At 39.0% G+C, this 20,118-nt stretch overlaps 1 protein-coding gene across 1 annotated transcript in view; it reads right to left on the bottom strand.

Annotated features, from left to right (window-relative positions):
* Positions 1-18,726, bottom strand: part of LOC109853493 (TWiK family of potassium channels protein 9-like) — a 196,551-nt gene extending 177,825 nt beyond the window's left edge. The window contains exons 1-2 of the mRNA XM_020425673.1: positions 18,591-18,726; positions 16,566-17,069 (exon numbers count right to left, since the gene is read on the bottom strand). The gene's annotated coding sequence lies outside the window, so the exon portion shown is untranslated. The remainder of the gene's footprint in view (positions 1-16,565; positions 17,070-18,590) is intronic.
* Between the last annotated feature and the right edge of the window lie 1,392 nt (positions 18,727-20,118).

Below are 20,118 nucleotides of genomic sequence, written 5' to 3'. Positions count from 1 at the left end.
TCACACGCATATACGCAACAGACTGGGGGCTCCGATCTTGGGCCGCACGAATCAAGAGCCAAACTCCGTTTGTTTGTATTGTATTGCAAACCCCCACGGTCTCTCTACCCGTTCCCCGAGATTGAACGCGCCCGGATTAGAATTGTGCGGGAAATCGTCCTGATTAACGTTCCTTCGTTGCTGTGTACAAGAGCTGTATGGGCCGGATCCGTTTGATGACGAGTACCAATATACCGGATGATGCACGCACCTGCATCTAAGCGAGTATACGAGAGAGCATTACATCGAGGCGGATTCAGCTGTCACTAGGTTCCGTGGATTTGACGGTGCATAGGTGATATTACGAGGACACGAGCACGGTACATTTATGCGTAATTTGCCATGTGGATTATGCTGAGAGAGAGAGAGAGAGAGAGAGAAAGGGAATGAGAGTGAGAGTGAAAGATGAAGTTATGAGAATTATAGCAGAAGTTTCGGTACACGGCCGAATACTCTTGCATAGATGACGTGTTTCCGTCAAAATGGAAAAAAAGTTTGCATAGGAAATTTAAAAAAATAATAAAAAACACATAGGGAAAAACCATTGTGGATTAACACACAAAGTGAAAATATTCGCTCGTAATAAATTGTTACAAAATTCTTACACATATATCTCTGACGAATCAATTCACGACAGGATGTTCGCGAAATTGGAAATCGTCCCAACATGAGAAAAACTTTCTTTTCTTATACTTTCATTTCTTTTTGATCAAGAGAGATGTTATCGTGATAAGAACATGCCAAAAACTCAAGCAAACTCTGTCTGTGTAGGAAGAGAATCTCACAAAAAATATTGCATTTAGGAGCCAGCAATTCAACGATCTTGAGTGAGATTAAAAAATTGAAAATAGAACTAATTTAAACGTCCAAATAAAAACAAGATAATTCACTTGTCACGAACAAACGTCTTGCGAAATAACATATTTACGTTATTTATCTGCATTCGAGCGCGCGTTACGTTGTTGGGGCAACGTTCACAGAGTTGGTGGGTAAAAATTTTCTTGGATATTTTTAACCGAACAAGTAGGTTGGGCCAGATTCTGAAGAATGGCCATGAATGTAGTGGAGAAGTAGCGCGTTGCTCTCGACGCGGTATGACCGGCAGTATGTTTTTTCCCTGTTTTTCCCGTGTCCTATGTATAGACTCATTTTCGCGTATATACATACATACGTAAACACGTGTGTTGGTGCGTGCAGGACGGGTAGTTTGGTAGCAGAAAAGCCCGGTGACAGATGCGAAACGTTTAGCAACGGTCCTGCTAGCGCGCACCAGCCTGTCTGACGCTTAATCAACCTAAGGTGCCGGAACGTATTACGAACAGAAAGCTTACAGAGCTTTTATTACGTGCAAATCTTTGAACTTACGGCGGTTCTTGTGCGTACACATGAACCGCACTAATCGAGAAATAATTTTGCGTGAAAGATCCGAAGTGACGATAAAAAAATTAATATACTCTAGACTCCATTTCACGTAACGTTTGACGTGATATAAAAAAATAAAAAGCGCGCGAAATAAAATTTCAAGCATTTTGTTTTGCGCATATTCTTGCGATACAATTTTTAACAGCACAGAGCGCGCATGCAACATTCTACGTTAAATATTATTGTAATTATGAACGTTTAAAATTTACAAGTTTTAAAACTCGCACTCATGACTAAACAATAAACGGATATTTTTCCGTACTTATTGCTACATTAATTAGTAATATAATAATTATATCGCGAAAGCATCAAATATCGCTTATTGAACGATACTGCTTGGAGTGTAAAAAAAAAAAATAAAAACAGAAATATGATTAATTATGCGAAGAATATCCGGGAGTAAAACGAGGTTACATTTTTTAACATGCAATTAACATAGCCGAGTTATATTACAACCAATTTTCGAGATAATCTCCTCCCTCGAGAATCACTCGGCGGATACACCTGCGTAAGCGCTCTGGAAATTCTCGTATTCCAACACCGGTTCTCAAGCTACACGATTCACAAACGTGAAATATGACAACGTGCCATTTATATGTGTTCGGGAAAGTTAAAGAAACACATCTGTGTCGGTTTCTATTTTACAAAACTTAATAATAACTTTTTTCCGATCTACATTCGATATAGTTAAAAGCGTTTGAAAAGTAAAAATTGAATACGGATCCTCAAAGAAAATCGCGCAATGATCGTATCGAGTGCGGTTTTGTATTCAGAAGAAATCTGTCTCTTTTTCGAAGTGTCTCTTGAAAAGAGTGTGCTCACGTATAATAACGCGTTGTCATAAGAAAAAATCCGAAACGACAACAACGACATCAAACGAGAAACACATGAAAATCACAAAAGTACTCGTTACCGTTACTCCGCGGAAGATATCAGACGTTCCCACCTCAAGGTTTCCGAGACGCTCTTTTCATCAACGAAGTCGGCCCTTAGGAACAAATTTGCACGACATTTCGTTCCGAGTTTTAACCTCGTTTCGCTGAATTCTCCATCTGTTGCGAATTCGCCTCTTACATAACGATAACGAACGAAGTGCGCAGGCTGAATGTGCCTTGTGCTGCGTCAAATTAAGATATTTATTGCGACCGACGTGACAGCAGTTTGAAGAGAGAACGCGCACTGACGAACCAGTCGAAATTGAATTGAAATTTCTCGCACGACGAAATTTCTGAACGCACTAATCAAAAGTATCAAAGCCTGTTTTTGACGAAGCGCAAGATAAAATGTGTCTTATTAGATTATAAATTTTGCTATAAATTTTTCATTGCTATAAATGTTTTGAATCTTGCTATTATATCACTATTGCGCATAGTTTACTATTTATTTCTATTATATCTTCATACATATTGTAATTGAAGAAGATTACTTAATGTAATAATTACAAAATTTTTATATATTTATATTTGGTACGCAAAAAATGTATACATATAGCATGTTGATTTATCAGATTTTTCGTACATTTCTTATAGGTAATCCATTTCGTCCATCTAAATAGAAACTTCCCATCGAGTGAACGTTCTATCGCGCCAGCGCGCTAAATCTATGACAAAAGGTGAGAGTCTGAACTTCAAGGGTTGGATTGGCGGTGGGAAAAGAGAGGGAGAGAGAGAGAGAGAGAATGAGAGAATAAGGAAGGGAAAAGGAGGAGAGAAGAGAGCGGGCGCGAGATAGACGGTATTCGAGTTAGTTGGAAGCTCCACAGAAATGAATTGAATAATTTAGCGAGTCAGGATGAAGGGATAAAGCGAGTAAGCTCGAACGTGTCCTCTGGAAAGCCTCCGAAAATTTCGGGGATGAGGTGGCCTCGGAAGCATTCCAGCTCGTCTTTCCGCTCCGAGCATTTTCGTCACACGTGCTACATTCGGAAGGCCCATCGTCGGGAAATAATTTGCGAACCGACGTTGTAGAGAATGATTTCCGAGTAAAAAGAAATTTCTCTCGCATGAATCACGGAGAAAGCGCCATATTCTTCTACATCTATTTTGCCAGAAATTCTCGCGCGCGCGAGATTTTCCCAGCGTAGTTTTTCCACAGCTCGATTTATTTCATCCGTAGAATTTCGTCAGGTGTGGTTTTTAGAAAATTCTCGCTCCCCGTCCCGTCACATCCATCAGTTGTTTACAATTCTTTACAATACCGCAGATTAAACTTCCACATTTAACGAAGAAGACAAAGAGAATTTTATCAAATCTTGTTTTTTTTTTTTTTTTTTCGAATAGAAAAATAAACTTAACGCACAGATAATTTTCCTTTTCTAAAATTGCGTTGCCAAAAGCGCGATAAGCCCGTCTCTTTTTAATGAGAAATCTTTTTGAAGAATCGCGCGTTTAAAGACACTCTTTAATGCATAATCCCCGTGGCTGCGCCGGACATTTTGACAATAGCCGTCTTACCACGAAATACACGGGACGCGTCTGAATTATGTATTTCGTTATCCCGAAACCACAAGTACCGTCGCGGTAACAATTTGTCAGCAGGATATCTTGGAAGAGCCTCGCTTTAGTTATATATAAATGTACACTCATTCGCACGTATACAGATGCATATATTATATATATTAGAAGAGCAGAGTATGGGACGGGGGGATATAGATATAGGAGAGTTAGACTTTCGTCCTCGCGGCGGCTCGAAACTTCGAAGCAAGCACGAATCGTGGTAATAGATTCTCCGAGTATAATTATGCTTCCTTTCCGGGACTAATGTGCAGATAAAGTGGTTTGTGAGATCCACAAACTGGGGTTTTAGTCTTATATACAACTGCGGGCGTCGGGGACCAAATCGTGAACATTTGTTTGTTGCGAATACGAATAAGTAATTGCCGTATTGTAGAATAAATTAGAAATAAATTGACTTATAAAATCGCGTCGACTCTTTCTCTCGATTTTTATTCTTACGTGTTTAATTTGATATTTTCATGAAAATTCGAATGTCTATTCGAAGTACAAAAGAAAAGATATTTTCTTAGAATACTAAAATGTTAAAAACATAATATTTTACGTAATTATACAAATGTAACGAAGGTAAATTGGTAATATCTTACGTGTAAAATTTCAGTAGATCATAAAATGATTAATATCAATGACGAATAGACGATATAAAAGTGTTTAACGAGCAGAAACGCGAAGAACCGAGCAGATTGTGGCGATGCAATTCTTCGCGTGTCGAACGTAGTTACATAACGGCACGATAGACGACTGAAATTTTTATAGCTGTTCTCCGAAATCAACGAGATTGCATGCCAAAGTACATTTAACTTTCAATTTAAAACGTAGAGTTTTTTTTAGATACATCCTACGATGGATGTGATTTCTTCGTCGAGATTGGCTACCTAGAAACAAATCGTAATATTTCCAAATATTTATGTTAATTACTTTGTGTAGAGAGTCAATTCGAAGCAAATACCAGATGTTGTTTGTAAATATAAACAGGTTATTTATTAATTGTCATATGTTTCAACCCTTGGATTGGGGTTTTCCTCAGTGGCAGTTAATGTCGCTAATTAGATTAGGCTTTGCATCTGTGTCGTAGAATTGATGAAATTTCCTGCGTGATAACGGTCACGCAGAAAACACACTCGTTGACTAAAGATACGACATGTGTGTGGAAACGGAAAACATTGATACCGCATCTGTGTTTTTCGGTTCTTGATACCGTATCAGTGTTTTTTGTTTCCGACACATGTCGTATTTTTAGTCAACAAGTGTGTTTTCTGCGTAACCGTTATCATGCAGGAAATTCTATAAAATTCTACGACAAAACATAGATGCAAAGCCTAATCTAATTAGCGACATATACTGCCCCTGAGGAAGACCCAATCCAAGGGTTGAAACGTATGGCAATTAATAAATAACCTGTTCATATTTACAAACATCTGGTATTTGCTTCGAACTGTCCTTCTATATAACATATTTATTTTTGAAATTTTCACGGAGCTGTTAAGCTTTATTTTTAATTGAATTTATGTTAATATTTTTTTAGTATTACACTTTTAAATCTGTGTTTTGTCTGTATATAAGAGATTACAATTTATTATCTTTGTTATTAATTTGATAGTCTCGTTTCTCATCAATGCTGTCACATATCGGTAAAGCCTCGTCATTTTCGAGATGACTAAATAATTTGATTTACGTGGATTACTTCCATATCAATATTATAACCCGCAAAACGTGACTGTGTTGAAAGAAAAATTATATTCTTCGCAATTAGACGATTTAAAATAAATGAAAGATAAACGACGTGGAAATTGTGGAAATAAAGTGGAGTGAAAATGAGCCGGAGGCCAACAAAGTAGTGCTCAGACCATCGTGAAACGGTAAAGAAACGGACGACAACGGTGCAACGCGCAAAGCAAAGCAAGCGGCAGCTCAAAAATTGGCGCCGAAGTCGATAGTAGACGATAAAGCTTTAGCTCGAGGCAAGCACCGACGGAACTTCGCGCCATTAGATACTCTTGCAGTTCGAACAATAGATAGGGAAGAGCCCCCCATATACCAATTCTTTTTCTTTCTCGTGCCATATCCACCACCTTTCGTCTTATGAAGTACTTTGTCCCTTGCGAACGCCGATAGCATTGGCGTTCACCCTCTTTTATTTATTTTCACCCTCCACGCCTCCAACTGCTTCTTTTTCTTTTCCTTCTTCTTCGACTACGCTTTACATAGTTTTGTCCTATTTTTCAAGGCATCCGCAATCACCATACGGAGCTCAATATCTACGGCGATAAAGAACATTTTTCCTTCGTGTATCGCAACTCTTCTTTCTGTCGAACGTGAAAATAAGTTTTTCCAATTCGATATCTCTATACATTATCTATTCTCTCTTTTCTTCTCAATTATTATTTATCTTTCTCTATTCTGTCACATCTTGATAGTCTTCACAAATAATTGTGCGTATGCAATATTGTCTGAAATTTATATTCAACACCTATATATGCTGTTACGGACGTTCGGTATGAGTAGCCCCCCGAGTTGCGAGACGGACGTAACAATACATAGATCTAAATTGTGTACACACAAAATCGAATTTTTATATATAAACGCCATCCAATTTAAAAAGATTCGCATATCTCGCTGCATGTTGCACGCCTTATTTTACATGACACATGCCATCATCGCGCCTAGAACATTAATAAATGTCCGTCTCGTCTTGTACATATATATATATATATATATATATATATATACGTACAGTCTTCTGTTACGCTTCCATTTCTGCATTCTTTATCCTCTTCTACTTCCTCGGCGCGCCGCTTCATGGTATATCTTTCTTTCTTTCTCCTCCCCATTCGTTTTCTTCAACTACCATCAGTACTACCCACCATCGAGGTAGGTAGGTCACGTCTCTATTTTGTATTCCATCAAGCTTGCATCCATTCCAGCGCCAAACAATGAAAAGCGTCCCGCTTTCCCGCGCCGCCGTCCTTTCTTTTCGGCTCCTACACCCTGATGCCTCTCCGCAGGTCTACTATGCGAAGATCTCGACGAGTTCCTGAAGCGGGTCGTAGAAGGGCACATAGTCGGAAAGCTCTCCACGTTTTTACGCCACCGGTCGCGTTCCCTACTCTCTTTCTCTCTCTCTCCCTCTCTCTCTCTCTCTCTCTCTTTCTCTCTCTCTTTCTCTCTCTCTTTCTATTCACACCGATCTTCTTTCCATTTTCTTCTCTTGCGAAGCTATGCAAGAAAACGGGTGTTTTGAGCTGGCACCAAAACGAGGCGCGGTCTTCTATTCGTCGGCTCATCTCGATTTCAGATGCAAATGCACGACTGCGACGAAAAACGCGACTAAAGAGCTAGAAAGAACGCCACACGAGACGAAGAGACACCCTCGCACCACGTTTCGCTACTTCGCATCCAATCTACCCTTCGGGCTGTTTAGAACTCGAGAAATGTGTTCTGCGTTATCGCGGAGGAAGAGAGAGAGAGAAAAAAAAGAGAAAGAGAAAGGTTGATTCTTCGCTCTACACGCATCGCGTTCGCGTAATATAGTACGCAATGAAATTGGATAAGAAAAATTTTCATTAACCTTTCGTGTGTGTCTCTAGCGCAGAGAATATCATATTGCGTGCCAATCAATACCTTCGGAAAAACATTTTATTCTAAAATCAAAATTTAAATTAGCTCACGTATAACCATCTTGAATAAAATAAACGCGAAAAAGTACAGATAATTAAAGTTTGAAGAACGACTTGATGAATTTTACGAAATACACGGAAACGCACACAAACGCAACTGGCTCTTTAAAGCTCAAATAGAAGTCTGTCTGCAAGCATGCGCGTATCATCATTACGAACAAAATGAAATAAATCCGACTTGAAATCCGTTCTCTGAGATAAATTATGCCTGTATTAGAGAGAAAGAGAATAAGAGAGAGAGAGAGAGAGAGAGAGAGAGAGAGAGAGAACGAGAAAGAGAGAATCTCGTGAGATTTTATAGTTTCCCCATTGCATCCATGCCGTAACCTCCTTCTGCCCGCAGCACCCAACTTTTAACTGCCTCGACAAACTTCCCTTCTCGGTTAATCCTCGCGATAACGCCGCGGAATCGTTACCTGCCACTTTCAACTTTCAGGTACTAATAACCTCCTCCCACTTACGGAACATCATCATCGAGAGCTATACCTTTTGCCCGTTCGGGCTAAAGATTCCAAGACGATTTTTATCTCAGCACTTACTTTACCGAACCGCTTCGTCGTTTATTAATCGCACAACGTGCTCTCTCCATTAGTCGATCTTCGAAAAAGTAAATAATTAGTGAATCTTTGGGAAAGTAAGATGTATCTCGAAATGTACTTACACGAAAATCAATATTTATAGAAAAAGATTTTTGAAATGATAATAAAAAGAGATGGAGAGAAAGAAGAGAAACAATGAGTAAAGAAACCGTAACTTTGCAACCATGAAGAAAGATACGAGACCGCATTTATCGCAGCAATAAAAATTCCTCCATTTTTACCGTCGTCAGTCGCTCTTCCTGATGGCGGGCAAGCTACGCGATTTGCTATCCTCGTTCTTCTTCGTTTTATCCTCTCTCTTTCTCTCACTCCTTTTACCTCATTTTCTCTTTTCGTTTTTCACGTTCTTTCCCTGACTTGTCGCTTTCCTGCACGGTGTATCGCAGCCTCTGCTACGGCAAAGATCCGGTAACCGCCGGTATGCAACGGTAAATGTATGCTGTATGTAAATGTTATCCGAGGCCAACGGTAATCTGGAATTTGCTTCGCAGACGTGTACATTTCGCAGTGGTTCGAGGGTAGCCGCGATGTCTGCCCTAGAGGTCCACGAAGGGCAATCGACGGGCATGAACAGAAATCGAAATGGAGATGGATTGCGGGCGTGACAGAAATGGCAAACCTACCGACTACGTCGTCGTCGTCGTCGTCGTCGTCGTCGTCGTCGAAATTAATCACGAGCTGAGAATCAATCTTTCTCAGAACTGACACTTTCTGAAATTGAAGCGGCCATATGAGGAATATGAGAATATTGTTCTCTCACGAAAAATTTATCAAATTACATAAATACTAAAAAGCAAATACATAAGAAATATATTTAAAAAACTAAATTTATCATCACACAAATCATAAGTCAAATCTACGTAACAATTAGCTAATGTGATGTTCTTAAATGGACACCACTGAGGCCACGAAAGACGTACGAATGGTCTTATCGACCAATGGGAAAATATATAGAAAAGTTAACAATACACGCTTTTTCGAGATGCGAGAAGCATAGAAAGAAATTTTTCTCGCATGGCTGCTCCGACAAAGAGAGTAAGAAACGACAGGAACAGGAGAAGAGTTGAGAGTCACTGGGACGTGGAATCGGAAAAATTGTGTTGAGTGCGCAAAGAGGAAGACTTCTTTGACTCCATCTCGCTTTTCAGCTCGAGGTCGGCAAGCCCTTGATTGTCCGCGAGTGCTCTTCAAGTTTGCTAGGCTATATTCAAAAATAGACTCCAGTTGGAGCCAATTTGACGCCCTAAAAAATTGCTACTCACATTTCCCGTTTTATATAGGTGTACAATTAAAACGAGAAAAATTCTTGATGTGTTCTCGTATTAAAACAAAAAATCAAGCTTGAATAAAATTGTTGTTAACAAATTGTTATTTTAGTAGATATTAATTCTTTGAATATTAACTATTTGTACGAGCAAATGCGCGGAATATGCTTGCAACGTGTCGATGATCAATTCAGTCATTAGATCTGCCATTTATTGAGCGCAATTACGCAAGAACAGGCTCAACTCTAATTGTCATTGAAAAGTGCATTAAGCGCGTTACGAGAGACACCCCGTATACGCGTGGATGCAATTTCGGCGCTGCTGCAATGCGACTAACGCAAAATCGCGCGCGTATATCGCCTTGCTTTGGTGGAACGCCCCGCTAAAATTGCGGTCAGACCGTAATAAAGTTACGAGAACCTATGGTACAGCGTAATTGAAAAGTTCCCTATCTAGACGTAAACAAAGCTACAAAACATCCTGTTCAAACAACCGCGAGCGTTTCCCCATTTCAGCTTACGACTTTTATTATCCCTCGCGTGCGGCATGAAAAAAAAAAAACGCACTTGTATTCAAGTCAGCAAAAAATTGTAATAATGATACCTCTCTTGTAATCTGCCAGCGAATAAACTATAATGTTTTCATAACTATTTTATGATCGAATACATAGCTTTCGCTCTACTCGCGATTCGGAGATCGTTACGCATCGCGATCTTAACGCGGAAAGTTTTCGCGCAGAAGGATTGAAATCAAATTTCGCTGGAGATGAGATTGCACGCGTGTCGGTCGGAAATGATTCTGGAACTTACATATTACAGATCTCGCGCGCGCGCGCGCGCGAGAGAGAGAGAGAGAGAGGATGGCAAGATTCTCGACTCCAAATCGTCATCCAAACTTCTAATGAGTCACTGTTCCAGTGATACGACTGTCAATATTGAACGACATTACTCGTCGTATCGCGGATACGACCGATATGCGATCGCACGCGTGCACCGTACCGGCAATAACAAACTTAAAGCAAACGTATGACGCATATAATACGCACGAACGCAACCGTGCGCTGCGGGTCGTTACCGCGTGAATGTATCTAACCCAGTTGCCAATCCATACATGCTTTGTTTCCGCACTCATTGCGTGCATCGTGCAACGTTCCGAAATACATCCGGCATACAAATAAAGTCTTCAAGCCCGACCTGCTCAATCCGCCGCTATTCGAAGTCAAACACAAGAGCGGCTGTTTTAATAATATTCCTGAAAAACGAAAGAGAGAGAGAGAGAGAGAGAGAGAGAGAGAGAAAACCCGCTTAGCTTTGTGGCGCGGATAAATAAATAAAAGTTTCAGAACATTCATACACACAGAAAGAGAAAGAGAAAGAAAGAGAGAGCCGAGTACGTATAAAACAACGTTAGCTGGAAAGCCGCTCGCAGAAATTGAGAAAAGATTCTACAACGCATCCAACACGGTACATCCTACTTGCAATCTTTCGTAACAAACCTTACGCGTCTTTGACAATACCGCAGTAAACATTTTTTATTTTTCAGCATTTGTCGAGAAAAAACAAATGTGTCGTGTACAATTGTTTGATACCAAATCTTAAATTGCGTTAATACTTGACAATAATGTTGTGAAATACGTTTTATGTATTTCTTGATTTCTATATTTTACTGAGATTGTATATATATATATATATATATTGTATTCTTGCTGAACAGCTTTTTTTGGTCAACATATATATATACATTACGTTAATATAAGATGTATATAATTAAACGAGCAATAAATTCGCTATTTTCTGTAAAATAATATTAACCTTAAAAAACAAGCAGTGAAAAGCGCGATAAGGAAAAGTTCTTTCTTTCCACATAATAGCGCGACTCGAAAACTTAACTTCCACCAAAGTTAAGAAGCAGTAATGAATCACTTCACAGGAAACTACCGAGGTCCTGATCCGCGGGACTAAATCTCCGTTACGAGTTTTCGAGTCGCGAGATCCCAATAACCGACGGTGTGAAAGAGCGAGGGAAACGAGAGAGAACTAACAGTGAACGCCCGTCTTCCGGGCGCGGAATCATTTGACGAGCGAACAAATATACTCTTCTGTCTCCGGTGCAGCGTTCCTCTCGCCAACGGAAAGTTTAAAAAATTGCGCGCTTGCACTTTTTTAATTAAATTTGCCGCCGGCCAGCTTTTTCCAACGAACGCGCGAAGACCGCCGTCGTGGCCACGTGGTGTACTCGAAAACTTCCTGAAATTTAATTGAAGTCTCTGCATCCTGTGAGCAACCTTTTCGAAAGAAAAACAAATATCTATAATAATAGTGCAAATTTACAGAGCTTAAGGACCATAAGCAAAAGCAACTTGTGTAAACAAATTTGTTATCAACTGCGATCAAATCTAGCAATTACGTTGCCGTCTATGTATAAAAATACAAATAAGAAAAATAAACAAAAATAAGAAAAAATATAAATTAAATAATTACAAGCCCTCGCAGAAAATTTATCGTAACTTATTAGTTGCTTATATTTTCAGTTTCTCGAAACACACAGTCAGTTCGTAAAAAATAAGCTAATACTGTAGCGAGGTGTTTCGTCTACACATTCCTCCGAGACATACTAAAGAGCTTTAGATACGTGTGAAAGACGAACTGAAAAATCTTCAAGTGAATGTTCCACGAGGTAGGCGGTTCTAGACCGAAAGATAGACGAAAAGGAGAATGAGGAGAGAAAAGTGATGCCTCGCTATGGAATAGCGATGAAAGTCAGGGAAGTTAAGCGCCTTATGGGATTCTACGAGTTCGAGGTGTTTCGTGGGAAAAGTGTCTTCTATGCCGACGTGCCTCGTGTGCGGAGATACGCGAAAATGCGCCATTGATTTTTATCCGCGGAAAGTAGGCTTTCGTGAACGGCTACGGAAAGTCTGGATGAGAGAGGTGGAGGAATATCGCGATAGGTAAGCAGGTGTACACGGACGCCAGAAACCAGCCAAACTTAAGAACGCAATAAAGAAACACCCGAGTTTCTTCTTCGTTCCTTGCGGCCGATATACATCCGCCCTCGACGTAAAGTGAATAATTCACAAGTGTCGTGAGCGGCAAAAATTACGCGCAAAAGCGTCGCGTACCTCACGTAATATTTATTGAAAGAGTCAGCAGAGACTGTATTGACTTCAAGTAAAAGTTTTTAATACAAAGTATTTTAAGTATTTTAATATAATTTGCTATATTAAATATATTTCACGATGACTCCGTTGTGCAAAACGCTGATACAAATTATGGATAGCGGGTGTGGATATTGTGCGTTGCAAAATTGTTATCCGCATGCACCACCTTTTATGTATATATATATATATATATATATTTCCTATAGGTACACATTGCGCGACCGATAACGTCTGACATACGATCAAACGGAATCAGACACGTATCAGCCACTTTTTTTTCATTCGTATTGTCCATTACTCGGAAGTTACGGCTACGAGCCTCGCTACAAACAATACAGTTTTACGAAATATTTTACACGGTCAACCAAAATACGCACACGTATGCGCGTTCGACTGCCACTCGTCCGAACAAAAGGCTATTTTTTTTTTTTTTTTTTTTTTTTTTTAATAGATAGAAATATATGGCGCGCGACACACGAATCGAATTAGCCTGTACTTTTACGTAATTCATTTTTTCTTTTTTTATCAACACAATTTTTTTTCATTCCTCGCGTTTTAGCTCTTTTTTTAGGCGTTACCAAGCTCTCTTATTCCGCGCGAACAGCTCGTCCTGTTGGCAACGTGATCGGAATGTTCATTGGTAATTCAGATCGGTCGTGGTGTGAACGTGTTTCTGGGAAAGGAAGGATGCGTAACGGTAGAATAAAGATAGCACAAATGATCTTCAGAAATGTCCTACGAAGTCTCACTTCAAAAGTCATCCCCGTGTCAGACGTGTCAGTGAAACAAGTTTAGATATAGGTCAGCCGACTAACTAGATTGAACTGAATAAAATATCACTTTTTTTCTGCGTGCGCAAAATTGTTTTTTGCTGTCACACAGCGACGCGAAGTGCCACTTATCCGTCATTAAAGCAAAAGGTATAAAATTTAGCTCGGCTAATTAATGACGGTGCGCACACAAACTTCGTTTTTTTTTCAATGATAATTCAAATATCGCTCCTCTTGTTCTGTGTTTTTCTGTGCATTGTTCCCCCGCCGGTTCGTGTTTTTCACAATCTAATATTTCTCTCACATACGCCATGTACGCGCCCACAGTGAACGGTGATTTTCGATATAAAAGTCCGTCGAAAATCGTAAAATAAGCATGACACTACGCGCGACGATCAAAAATATTCACGCGTAGCGCGCGATCCGATGTAAAACGCTGCGCGGTTAACGTAGAGAGAGAAGCGGCATCAAATATTTGCGCGAGATCAGACCGTGCCTTTATAGAGAAGCTCGGAAACAGACAGAACGTCTGGTACTTTATATTAAAAAGTCTGTCTCACGTCATCCACGTGCGCGTTCTTACGTTATCTCGGCATTTTTTCCCTTGCGTACGTGAGACATACGGGATTGTGCGTATTCGATTTCTAAGAATTTTCTCGAAAAAAATCTAGATAATTCACTTTTTTTCTCATCGAAAGAGAGAGAGAGAGAGAGAGAGAGAGAGAGAGAGAGTTGCGGAGAATATTCGTGCCATACATGCGGGCGCACGTTATTATACTAATATTTACGATTCTGTGTAATTGATTTCGAAGTGTCTATCACCTAAGCCGACGTTCGGTCACGCAATTCTCGCATTTCGTGCTCACGCGGCAATAAACGAAGTTTATACGAACGACCTCCTATATGTACGTATATACCATTTACGCCGTCGAGCTGAAATCCAGACGTGGCTTGGATTGCGTTTCCATTTTCGAGCGAATTAAGATTTACGAACAAAATTCCACCGGATGGGTTCCCCATATCGTATCGTAATTACTTCGCATAGAAAATATTGCGCTTCCGAAAGCTATTTCGCATGAAAAATAGATTCTTTAGCCGCTATATATGAAAAAAAAAAAAACACTCACTGAAACTACACTCAGCTTTAGTTTCAATACCTATGCCGTATAATTTCTAATTATATTGCTCTCGAATAAATGATCAGAAAACTATATTTATATAAATTTCTCGCAAGATAATGTGCGAAAAGGACATTTGTCATTCGCGAGAGGCAACACGATCATACTAATCCTAATAAAATCTTGATAAAAGAATAGCGCGACAATCAAGGTTAAAGTTTCGAGGCACGGCCGAAATAGTCTATACTTCGAAAGCTCAAATCTGAAGAGCAAAGCACTTCGTGGTGGCTGTGCTTGCCGACGCCATTCTGCGTCTCGTATGGAATGGCAAGGAAATTCAAAAGCGCATGTTTGTCGTCCACTCGGCGAAACCCTTCTGGAAATTGGCTCGGTGTCACCGGAGAATTTCAGTATCCTCTCTTGCGGTCCTGTCCACGCGGGGTGCAAGAGAATTCAGTAAAATTAAATCAAGGGGCTTTCGTCCTCTTGCTCGTCGTAAAGCCGCGGGACAGCTATTACTATGTACTACGTGTGTGTCTGTGTATATATACTCCGTGTAACGCCAATGACTCGTGTTTAAACGTTACCGATACTCTCCAAGAACCGCGTGTATACTACCTCCGTTTCGATAAATGAAGACGAGACGTTATTACTTTGAAGAGATCGCGCGTCTTTTTTTAATCTCCTCGTATTTACATACAAATTAATTTAACACTTTACATGCAAGTGTGTCAAGTACGCGTTACTTTCTTCCATTTATAATGTTATTATTCGAGAACTTGTAAAATATAAATTTTTCCCGCATTGTGTGTGTGGTCGCGCGTTTAAATATTGCGTTCTAAATCTTAAAAATCTAGGCCTCTTTACATCGTCCGGTTTTCAAGATGCGATGGAATGGGTAACGTAAGGTATATTTGTTGGATAGCTTCCAGTACGCGCGGCTGCAGCAGCTTTAGGATCGAAATATCGCGACGGTTGTGGGGTTGGTATTACTGATATTAGCGTCGCCAGTAACTCTCTAGAAATAGTCTTGGCACATACTGAGCTCTCGTGTTAACTTCTTCCTTTTCTTGAATCACGCTTCGAATTACGGTAACCTTCCTCGCGCATCTTTTGACGCGTACTATCGTGACAATTACTTTGACCAATGCTTTTTACAGTCGGAATAGCGAAATCGGTGATTATTTCCAAAATACGTTTCTCTCGTTGAATGCAATTACATATATTTATAATATCCTCGATTTATATAAAATAAAATATGTATTATAGAGTGTTTTAATTTACTTAAAGCCTATGTAAAACGGTTTGAAAACAATATTGAGCAATACGAGTATTGAACAAAATCACGGTTATGAACTTATAAATGAAAAGAACCTTTTTCGAACGCACGCGAAATGAAATTTCTCCTGTACCACAATGGGTATCAAACAAACGCATTTTTGAAATTGGCATCGATGTACAGGCCATCGATCTTTTTTCAGATTCTGTTTCGCAACATCGTATATCAATGAAATTGGGATTGTGCACCAATACCATCAAGCTTGGTTTTGCGCTCGTGCTGACACTCTTTCTATTGCTATTTAGTTTATTTTTCACCGATCACATCCACTTCGTCTCGTATCTCAATTTTGGTCACTTTTTGATTAGAATCAATTTTGATCAAAACAGCAGTATAAAAAATAGATATTTACAAAAGGATGTAAACAAAGACTTGTTTACAGTCATGTGTAAAGTCAGAATGTTGCTTTGGATTCTCTATTATTTATAAAAAAAAAAAAGAATTTTTTATTCTTGACTCGGACTCGCGTTTATGTTTCATTTTTTTTTATACATAATATGTATAAAAACTTTTATATATTAAATATAATATCGAAAATCTCTTGTACATATATATATATATATATATATATATATATATATATACATAATAAAAAATATAAGTCACAGAAAGACACAGACCAATCTTTCTGTTATCATATTTAAGTAAACTCATATAACTCACCGTTTCGAAGTTACAGGGACAACGTGAATATTTTCGGTGGATTTTACTGGCGTGCACAGACTTGAACTTCTTCGAGTTCTGAAAAGATGTGACACGATTTTAGATTAAGTCTCAGAACCGCGAAATAAGATGTAAATTGGCTGCTCTACGCACTTCACACTGACACTTTGTCACTTGTAACACGCTGTCTTATTAGTGGAATTTATCATGTTCGTATTTTTCCACGTATTGTCACAATATAGTCAAAATATTTCATACCATGTTCACAAGATCTGTCATTAATGTCACACAAGAGCCGCGTATTAGTCTCTCGGAGGGAAAAGGATTAACACACTCTGTGCGTTAAAATTTCCGTTCTTTCGAAATTTCTCAATTACAGCACAATATTTAAATACTGCGTGCGCACAAAGGATACACGTATTTATTGTGTGGAGTTCACGTTCGCGACTCGAATTACTTTTGTAATATTACCAGTCAATATAATCAGGCATTACAATCATCTACCTATAAATGCAAGGACCTTTTGTTGGTTATCGACCACGGTTTCTTTTGCGCGTATACGCGAGCCCATTTACTGTACAACAATGTTGAGAGTAGATGGTTTAATTGCGAATTATTGAACCATTGCGAAATTCAATTGCCGTATATGCTCTACTCACGCGCGTCTCTCGTCCGTACGCATAACACGCAGGTGAAATCATGCGCACAAAACGCCTCGCTGATACTCAACGCGCGTGCATACGATCTTTCCATTTTCATAAGGGAATGCGGTTTAACAAACACGGTTTATTATGTATATTTTTTTACACACTATGTTTACAAAACATAAATCACAACGGGAATATAAATTATTTCGCGCAGCAACGAGGCGTTTTCCTTCGCACCTGTAGTTTTATTATGTCGAACCGTCATAGACGAGAAATAGCGATGGAAAAAAAAAAAACTATGTTTTAAATAGTTCTTACTTTTCAAATAACTTTGAATTTTTTTTTTTGACTAGAAAAAAAGTTGGAATAGATGGGTGCGCGTGAAGCGGAAGAATCCATTTGAAATTAAATACCTCTCTGAATGCGTCCGAGAGGAGAATATTTGAAAATGTTAGTTTGTTAAACCAATTTTCTCTCTAACTTGATTTTTGACATAACAAAATTGCTCAAATACTTTAATGAAAAAGATCGAAACTTCCGATAAACGCGGTAAATGTTAAACATTTTATTTGATAATGTCGTTTCCATGGATCTTTTCTTTTTAAATATATTTCAATGATTTCCAACTACAATCCATTATTTTCTATTAATCAAATTAATACAATTAATTAAATTATTCCAGTTACAATTACATTATTCCACACAATTATTACATTAATTTAAGTACAATACCTAATTTCATTAATAGTTGCTAATTATCTTGTGATGTGAACTAACACTAAATAAATTTAAAGACATTAAATTAATTGAATAAATGCCTTTTTTATTATAAGAAATTTATATAAATTTTTTAAAAGTGTAAAAACAAAGAAAAAATAGCAAGTCTAAAGTTTCTACGAAGATTTTAATCCTTTATCAATATCATATCTTATCATATATTGCGCACGATATCCGTCCATTGCCCTCGTAGCAACGACCCCTGATCCCGCATGATTAATCCGTAACGAGGCATCAACTCCGCAGAATCAAATTGCATCGTCCTCGTTAAATAGCAAATACTAAAAGCTCGGGCTTAAAATATTACTATAAAATTCGGATTTTTTCTTTTTATAATTTAACGAAATCTCAAGTCACCCGATGCACTTTCTGCGCGCGTTCTTTTTATTATTATATTATATATTCTGACACGAAACCACTCTCCTGCAACCAAAATTACCCTGAAATATAGATCTAGATCCTAAAAACCGCTCCGCTCCACTTTGCTTTAAAAATCTCAAACAAAAAAAAAACTATTAAAACCGGAGATCGATAGATGCTCCGAAAAAGTTTTATCGTCGCGTCTTGCGCGATCCCGATCAATCGGTGTAACGGAACTTACACGTCAATTTCGCAGGAAAAGCGCGTCGATTGTTCGTACACGTCCGAACAGTGCACGATCATCATCACGCGCGACGATAACACACACACCGTTCGGTCGGAAATGCACGCACTGCCGCAAGAATCCGCAAGGTGTTCACGAGCGACGCGTAAGGACGAATGAACGGAAGCTCTGCGCTTGAAAGCTCGCAAGCCCCACCGCCCTTTTGGCGCGTGCGGACTAGAGCAAACTTGACCGATCGCAAGCGACCGACACCGAAAGTGCACGAAAGACGATGGATGAGGGGAATAGACGGGAGTGGAGTTGACATATCGCGCTGCGAGATAATTAATCGGTGGAAATATAATGCCTGATCAAGAGTGCAAAGCTCTCGCTTTTTTGCATCCGCTGTGAGTCTGGGAAAAATCATTTCGAATGACGAATGAATGATAGAAGCGTTATTTGAATCTTTCTTAACGAGTTTTAGTATCAAGCTTCGTGTGTAGATAAGAATAATTTATTTAAATTCTTATCTTGTTTTTATATATTTTGTTTATACAAATTTATTCTCTCTCTTTCTTTCTTTGTCCCTTTTCCGACGAAAGAAAAGAAAAATTACTGTTTTCCAACAAGCAGCACCTTATTTGAAAATTTCCGCGCTCTTCTTTGAAAGAAGATCTAGAACTTTTAAGATTTATGAAATAGTCTCAGAGTTTTATATACGTACGTGTATGTGTGTACATATAAGTATAAAATTACGTAAAATTACACTTGATTACATCAAATTATTAATGTGAGATAAGTATAAGGTGTAAGTCACAAAGATGATTCTTTTTATATATTTATATATCGCTATTCGAAAATTTGATTACGCGTTATCTGTTTAAGAAACGGGCTTTTATTTTTTGCGTAGCAATAAAAGAAAGATACCGTCGGATCGATAAAACGGAGCGACAATGAGATAACGTTTACGTGTCCGCTGGAATCCACATCAGCCAGCATCGGAAAGCTTCGATTCTCGAAGCAAGGCAAGGTCGGCAACCAATTTACGACCAGCGCTAGCCAACGAGCAGTATAGACGGTATTTTACGCCTCGTAAAAAAAAAAGTAAGCTCCCGGGCGAAAGGTGAGAGCAAAAAAAAAGAAGACGGTCTGGCTCCAATCGAATTCATTTCCATCTGTGCCGAAGTACCGAATCTGCCGGTTTCGACGAGCGATTTCGCCGTGAAATTCATTGCCAATATCCTTCCGGTTAGCTGTGGTGGCGAAGCACGAGCAACCGAACGTGAGAGAACAAGGAAGCTTACGTTGTAAGCATCCAAACATTCATTCGAGGTCTTCGTTCTGAAGTTTCTAGTTAAGCTCGCGACGGAAGTTGTACATCCGACGCGATTGACCGACGGGGAAAACGACAAGTATGTTTATCGTTTAGAATATGTGTGTCGACGATGTAAAACAAAAAGCAAAAACCGATATTTACAATCGAGGAGAAACGCATTAGTACACGTGTAAAACATAGCAAATACGTTTCGACGAAAGCTGCAATCGT

This window comes from Pseudomyrmex gracilis, unplaced genomic scaffold (genome assembly GCF_002006095.1).
Source record: "Pseudomyrmex gracilis isolate BER0280 unplaced genomic scaffold, ASM200609v1 scaffold_49, whole genome shotgun sequence".
Lineage (NCBI taxonomy): Eukaryota > Metazoa > Arthropoda > Insecta > Hymenoptera > Formicidae > Pseudomyrmex > Pseudomyrmex gracilis.
Note: the sequence above shows the minus strand (reverse complement) of the source record. Positions and strands in the feature narration are given on the sequence as shown.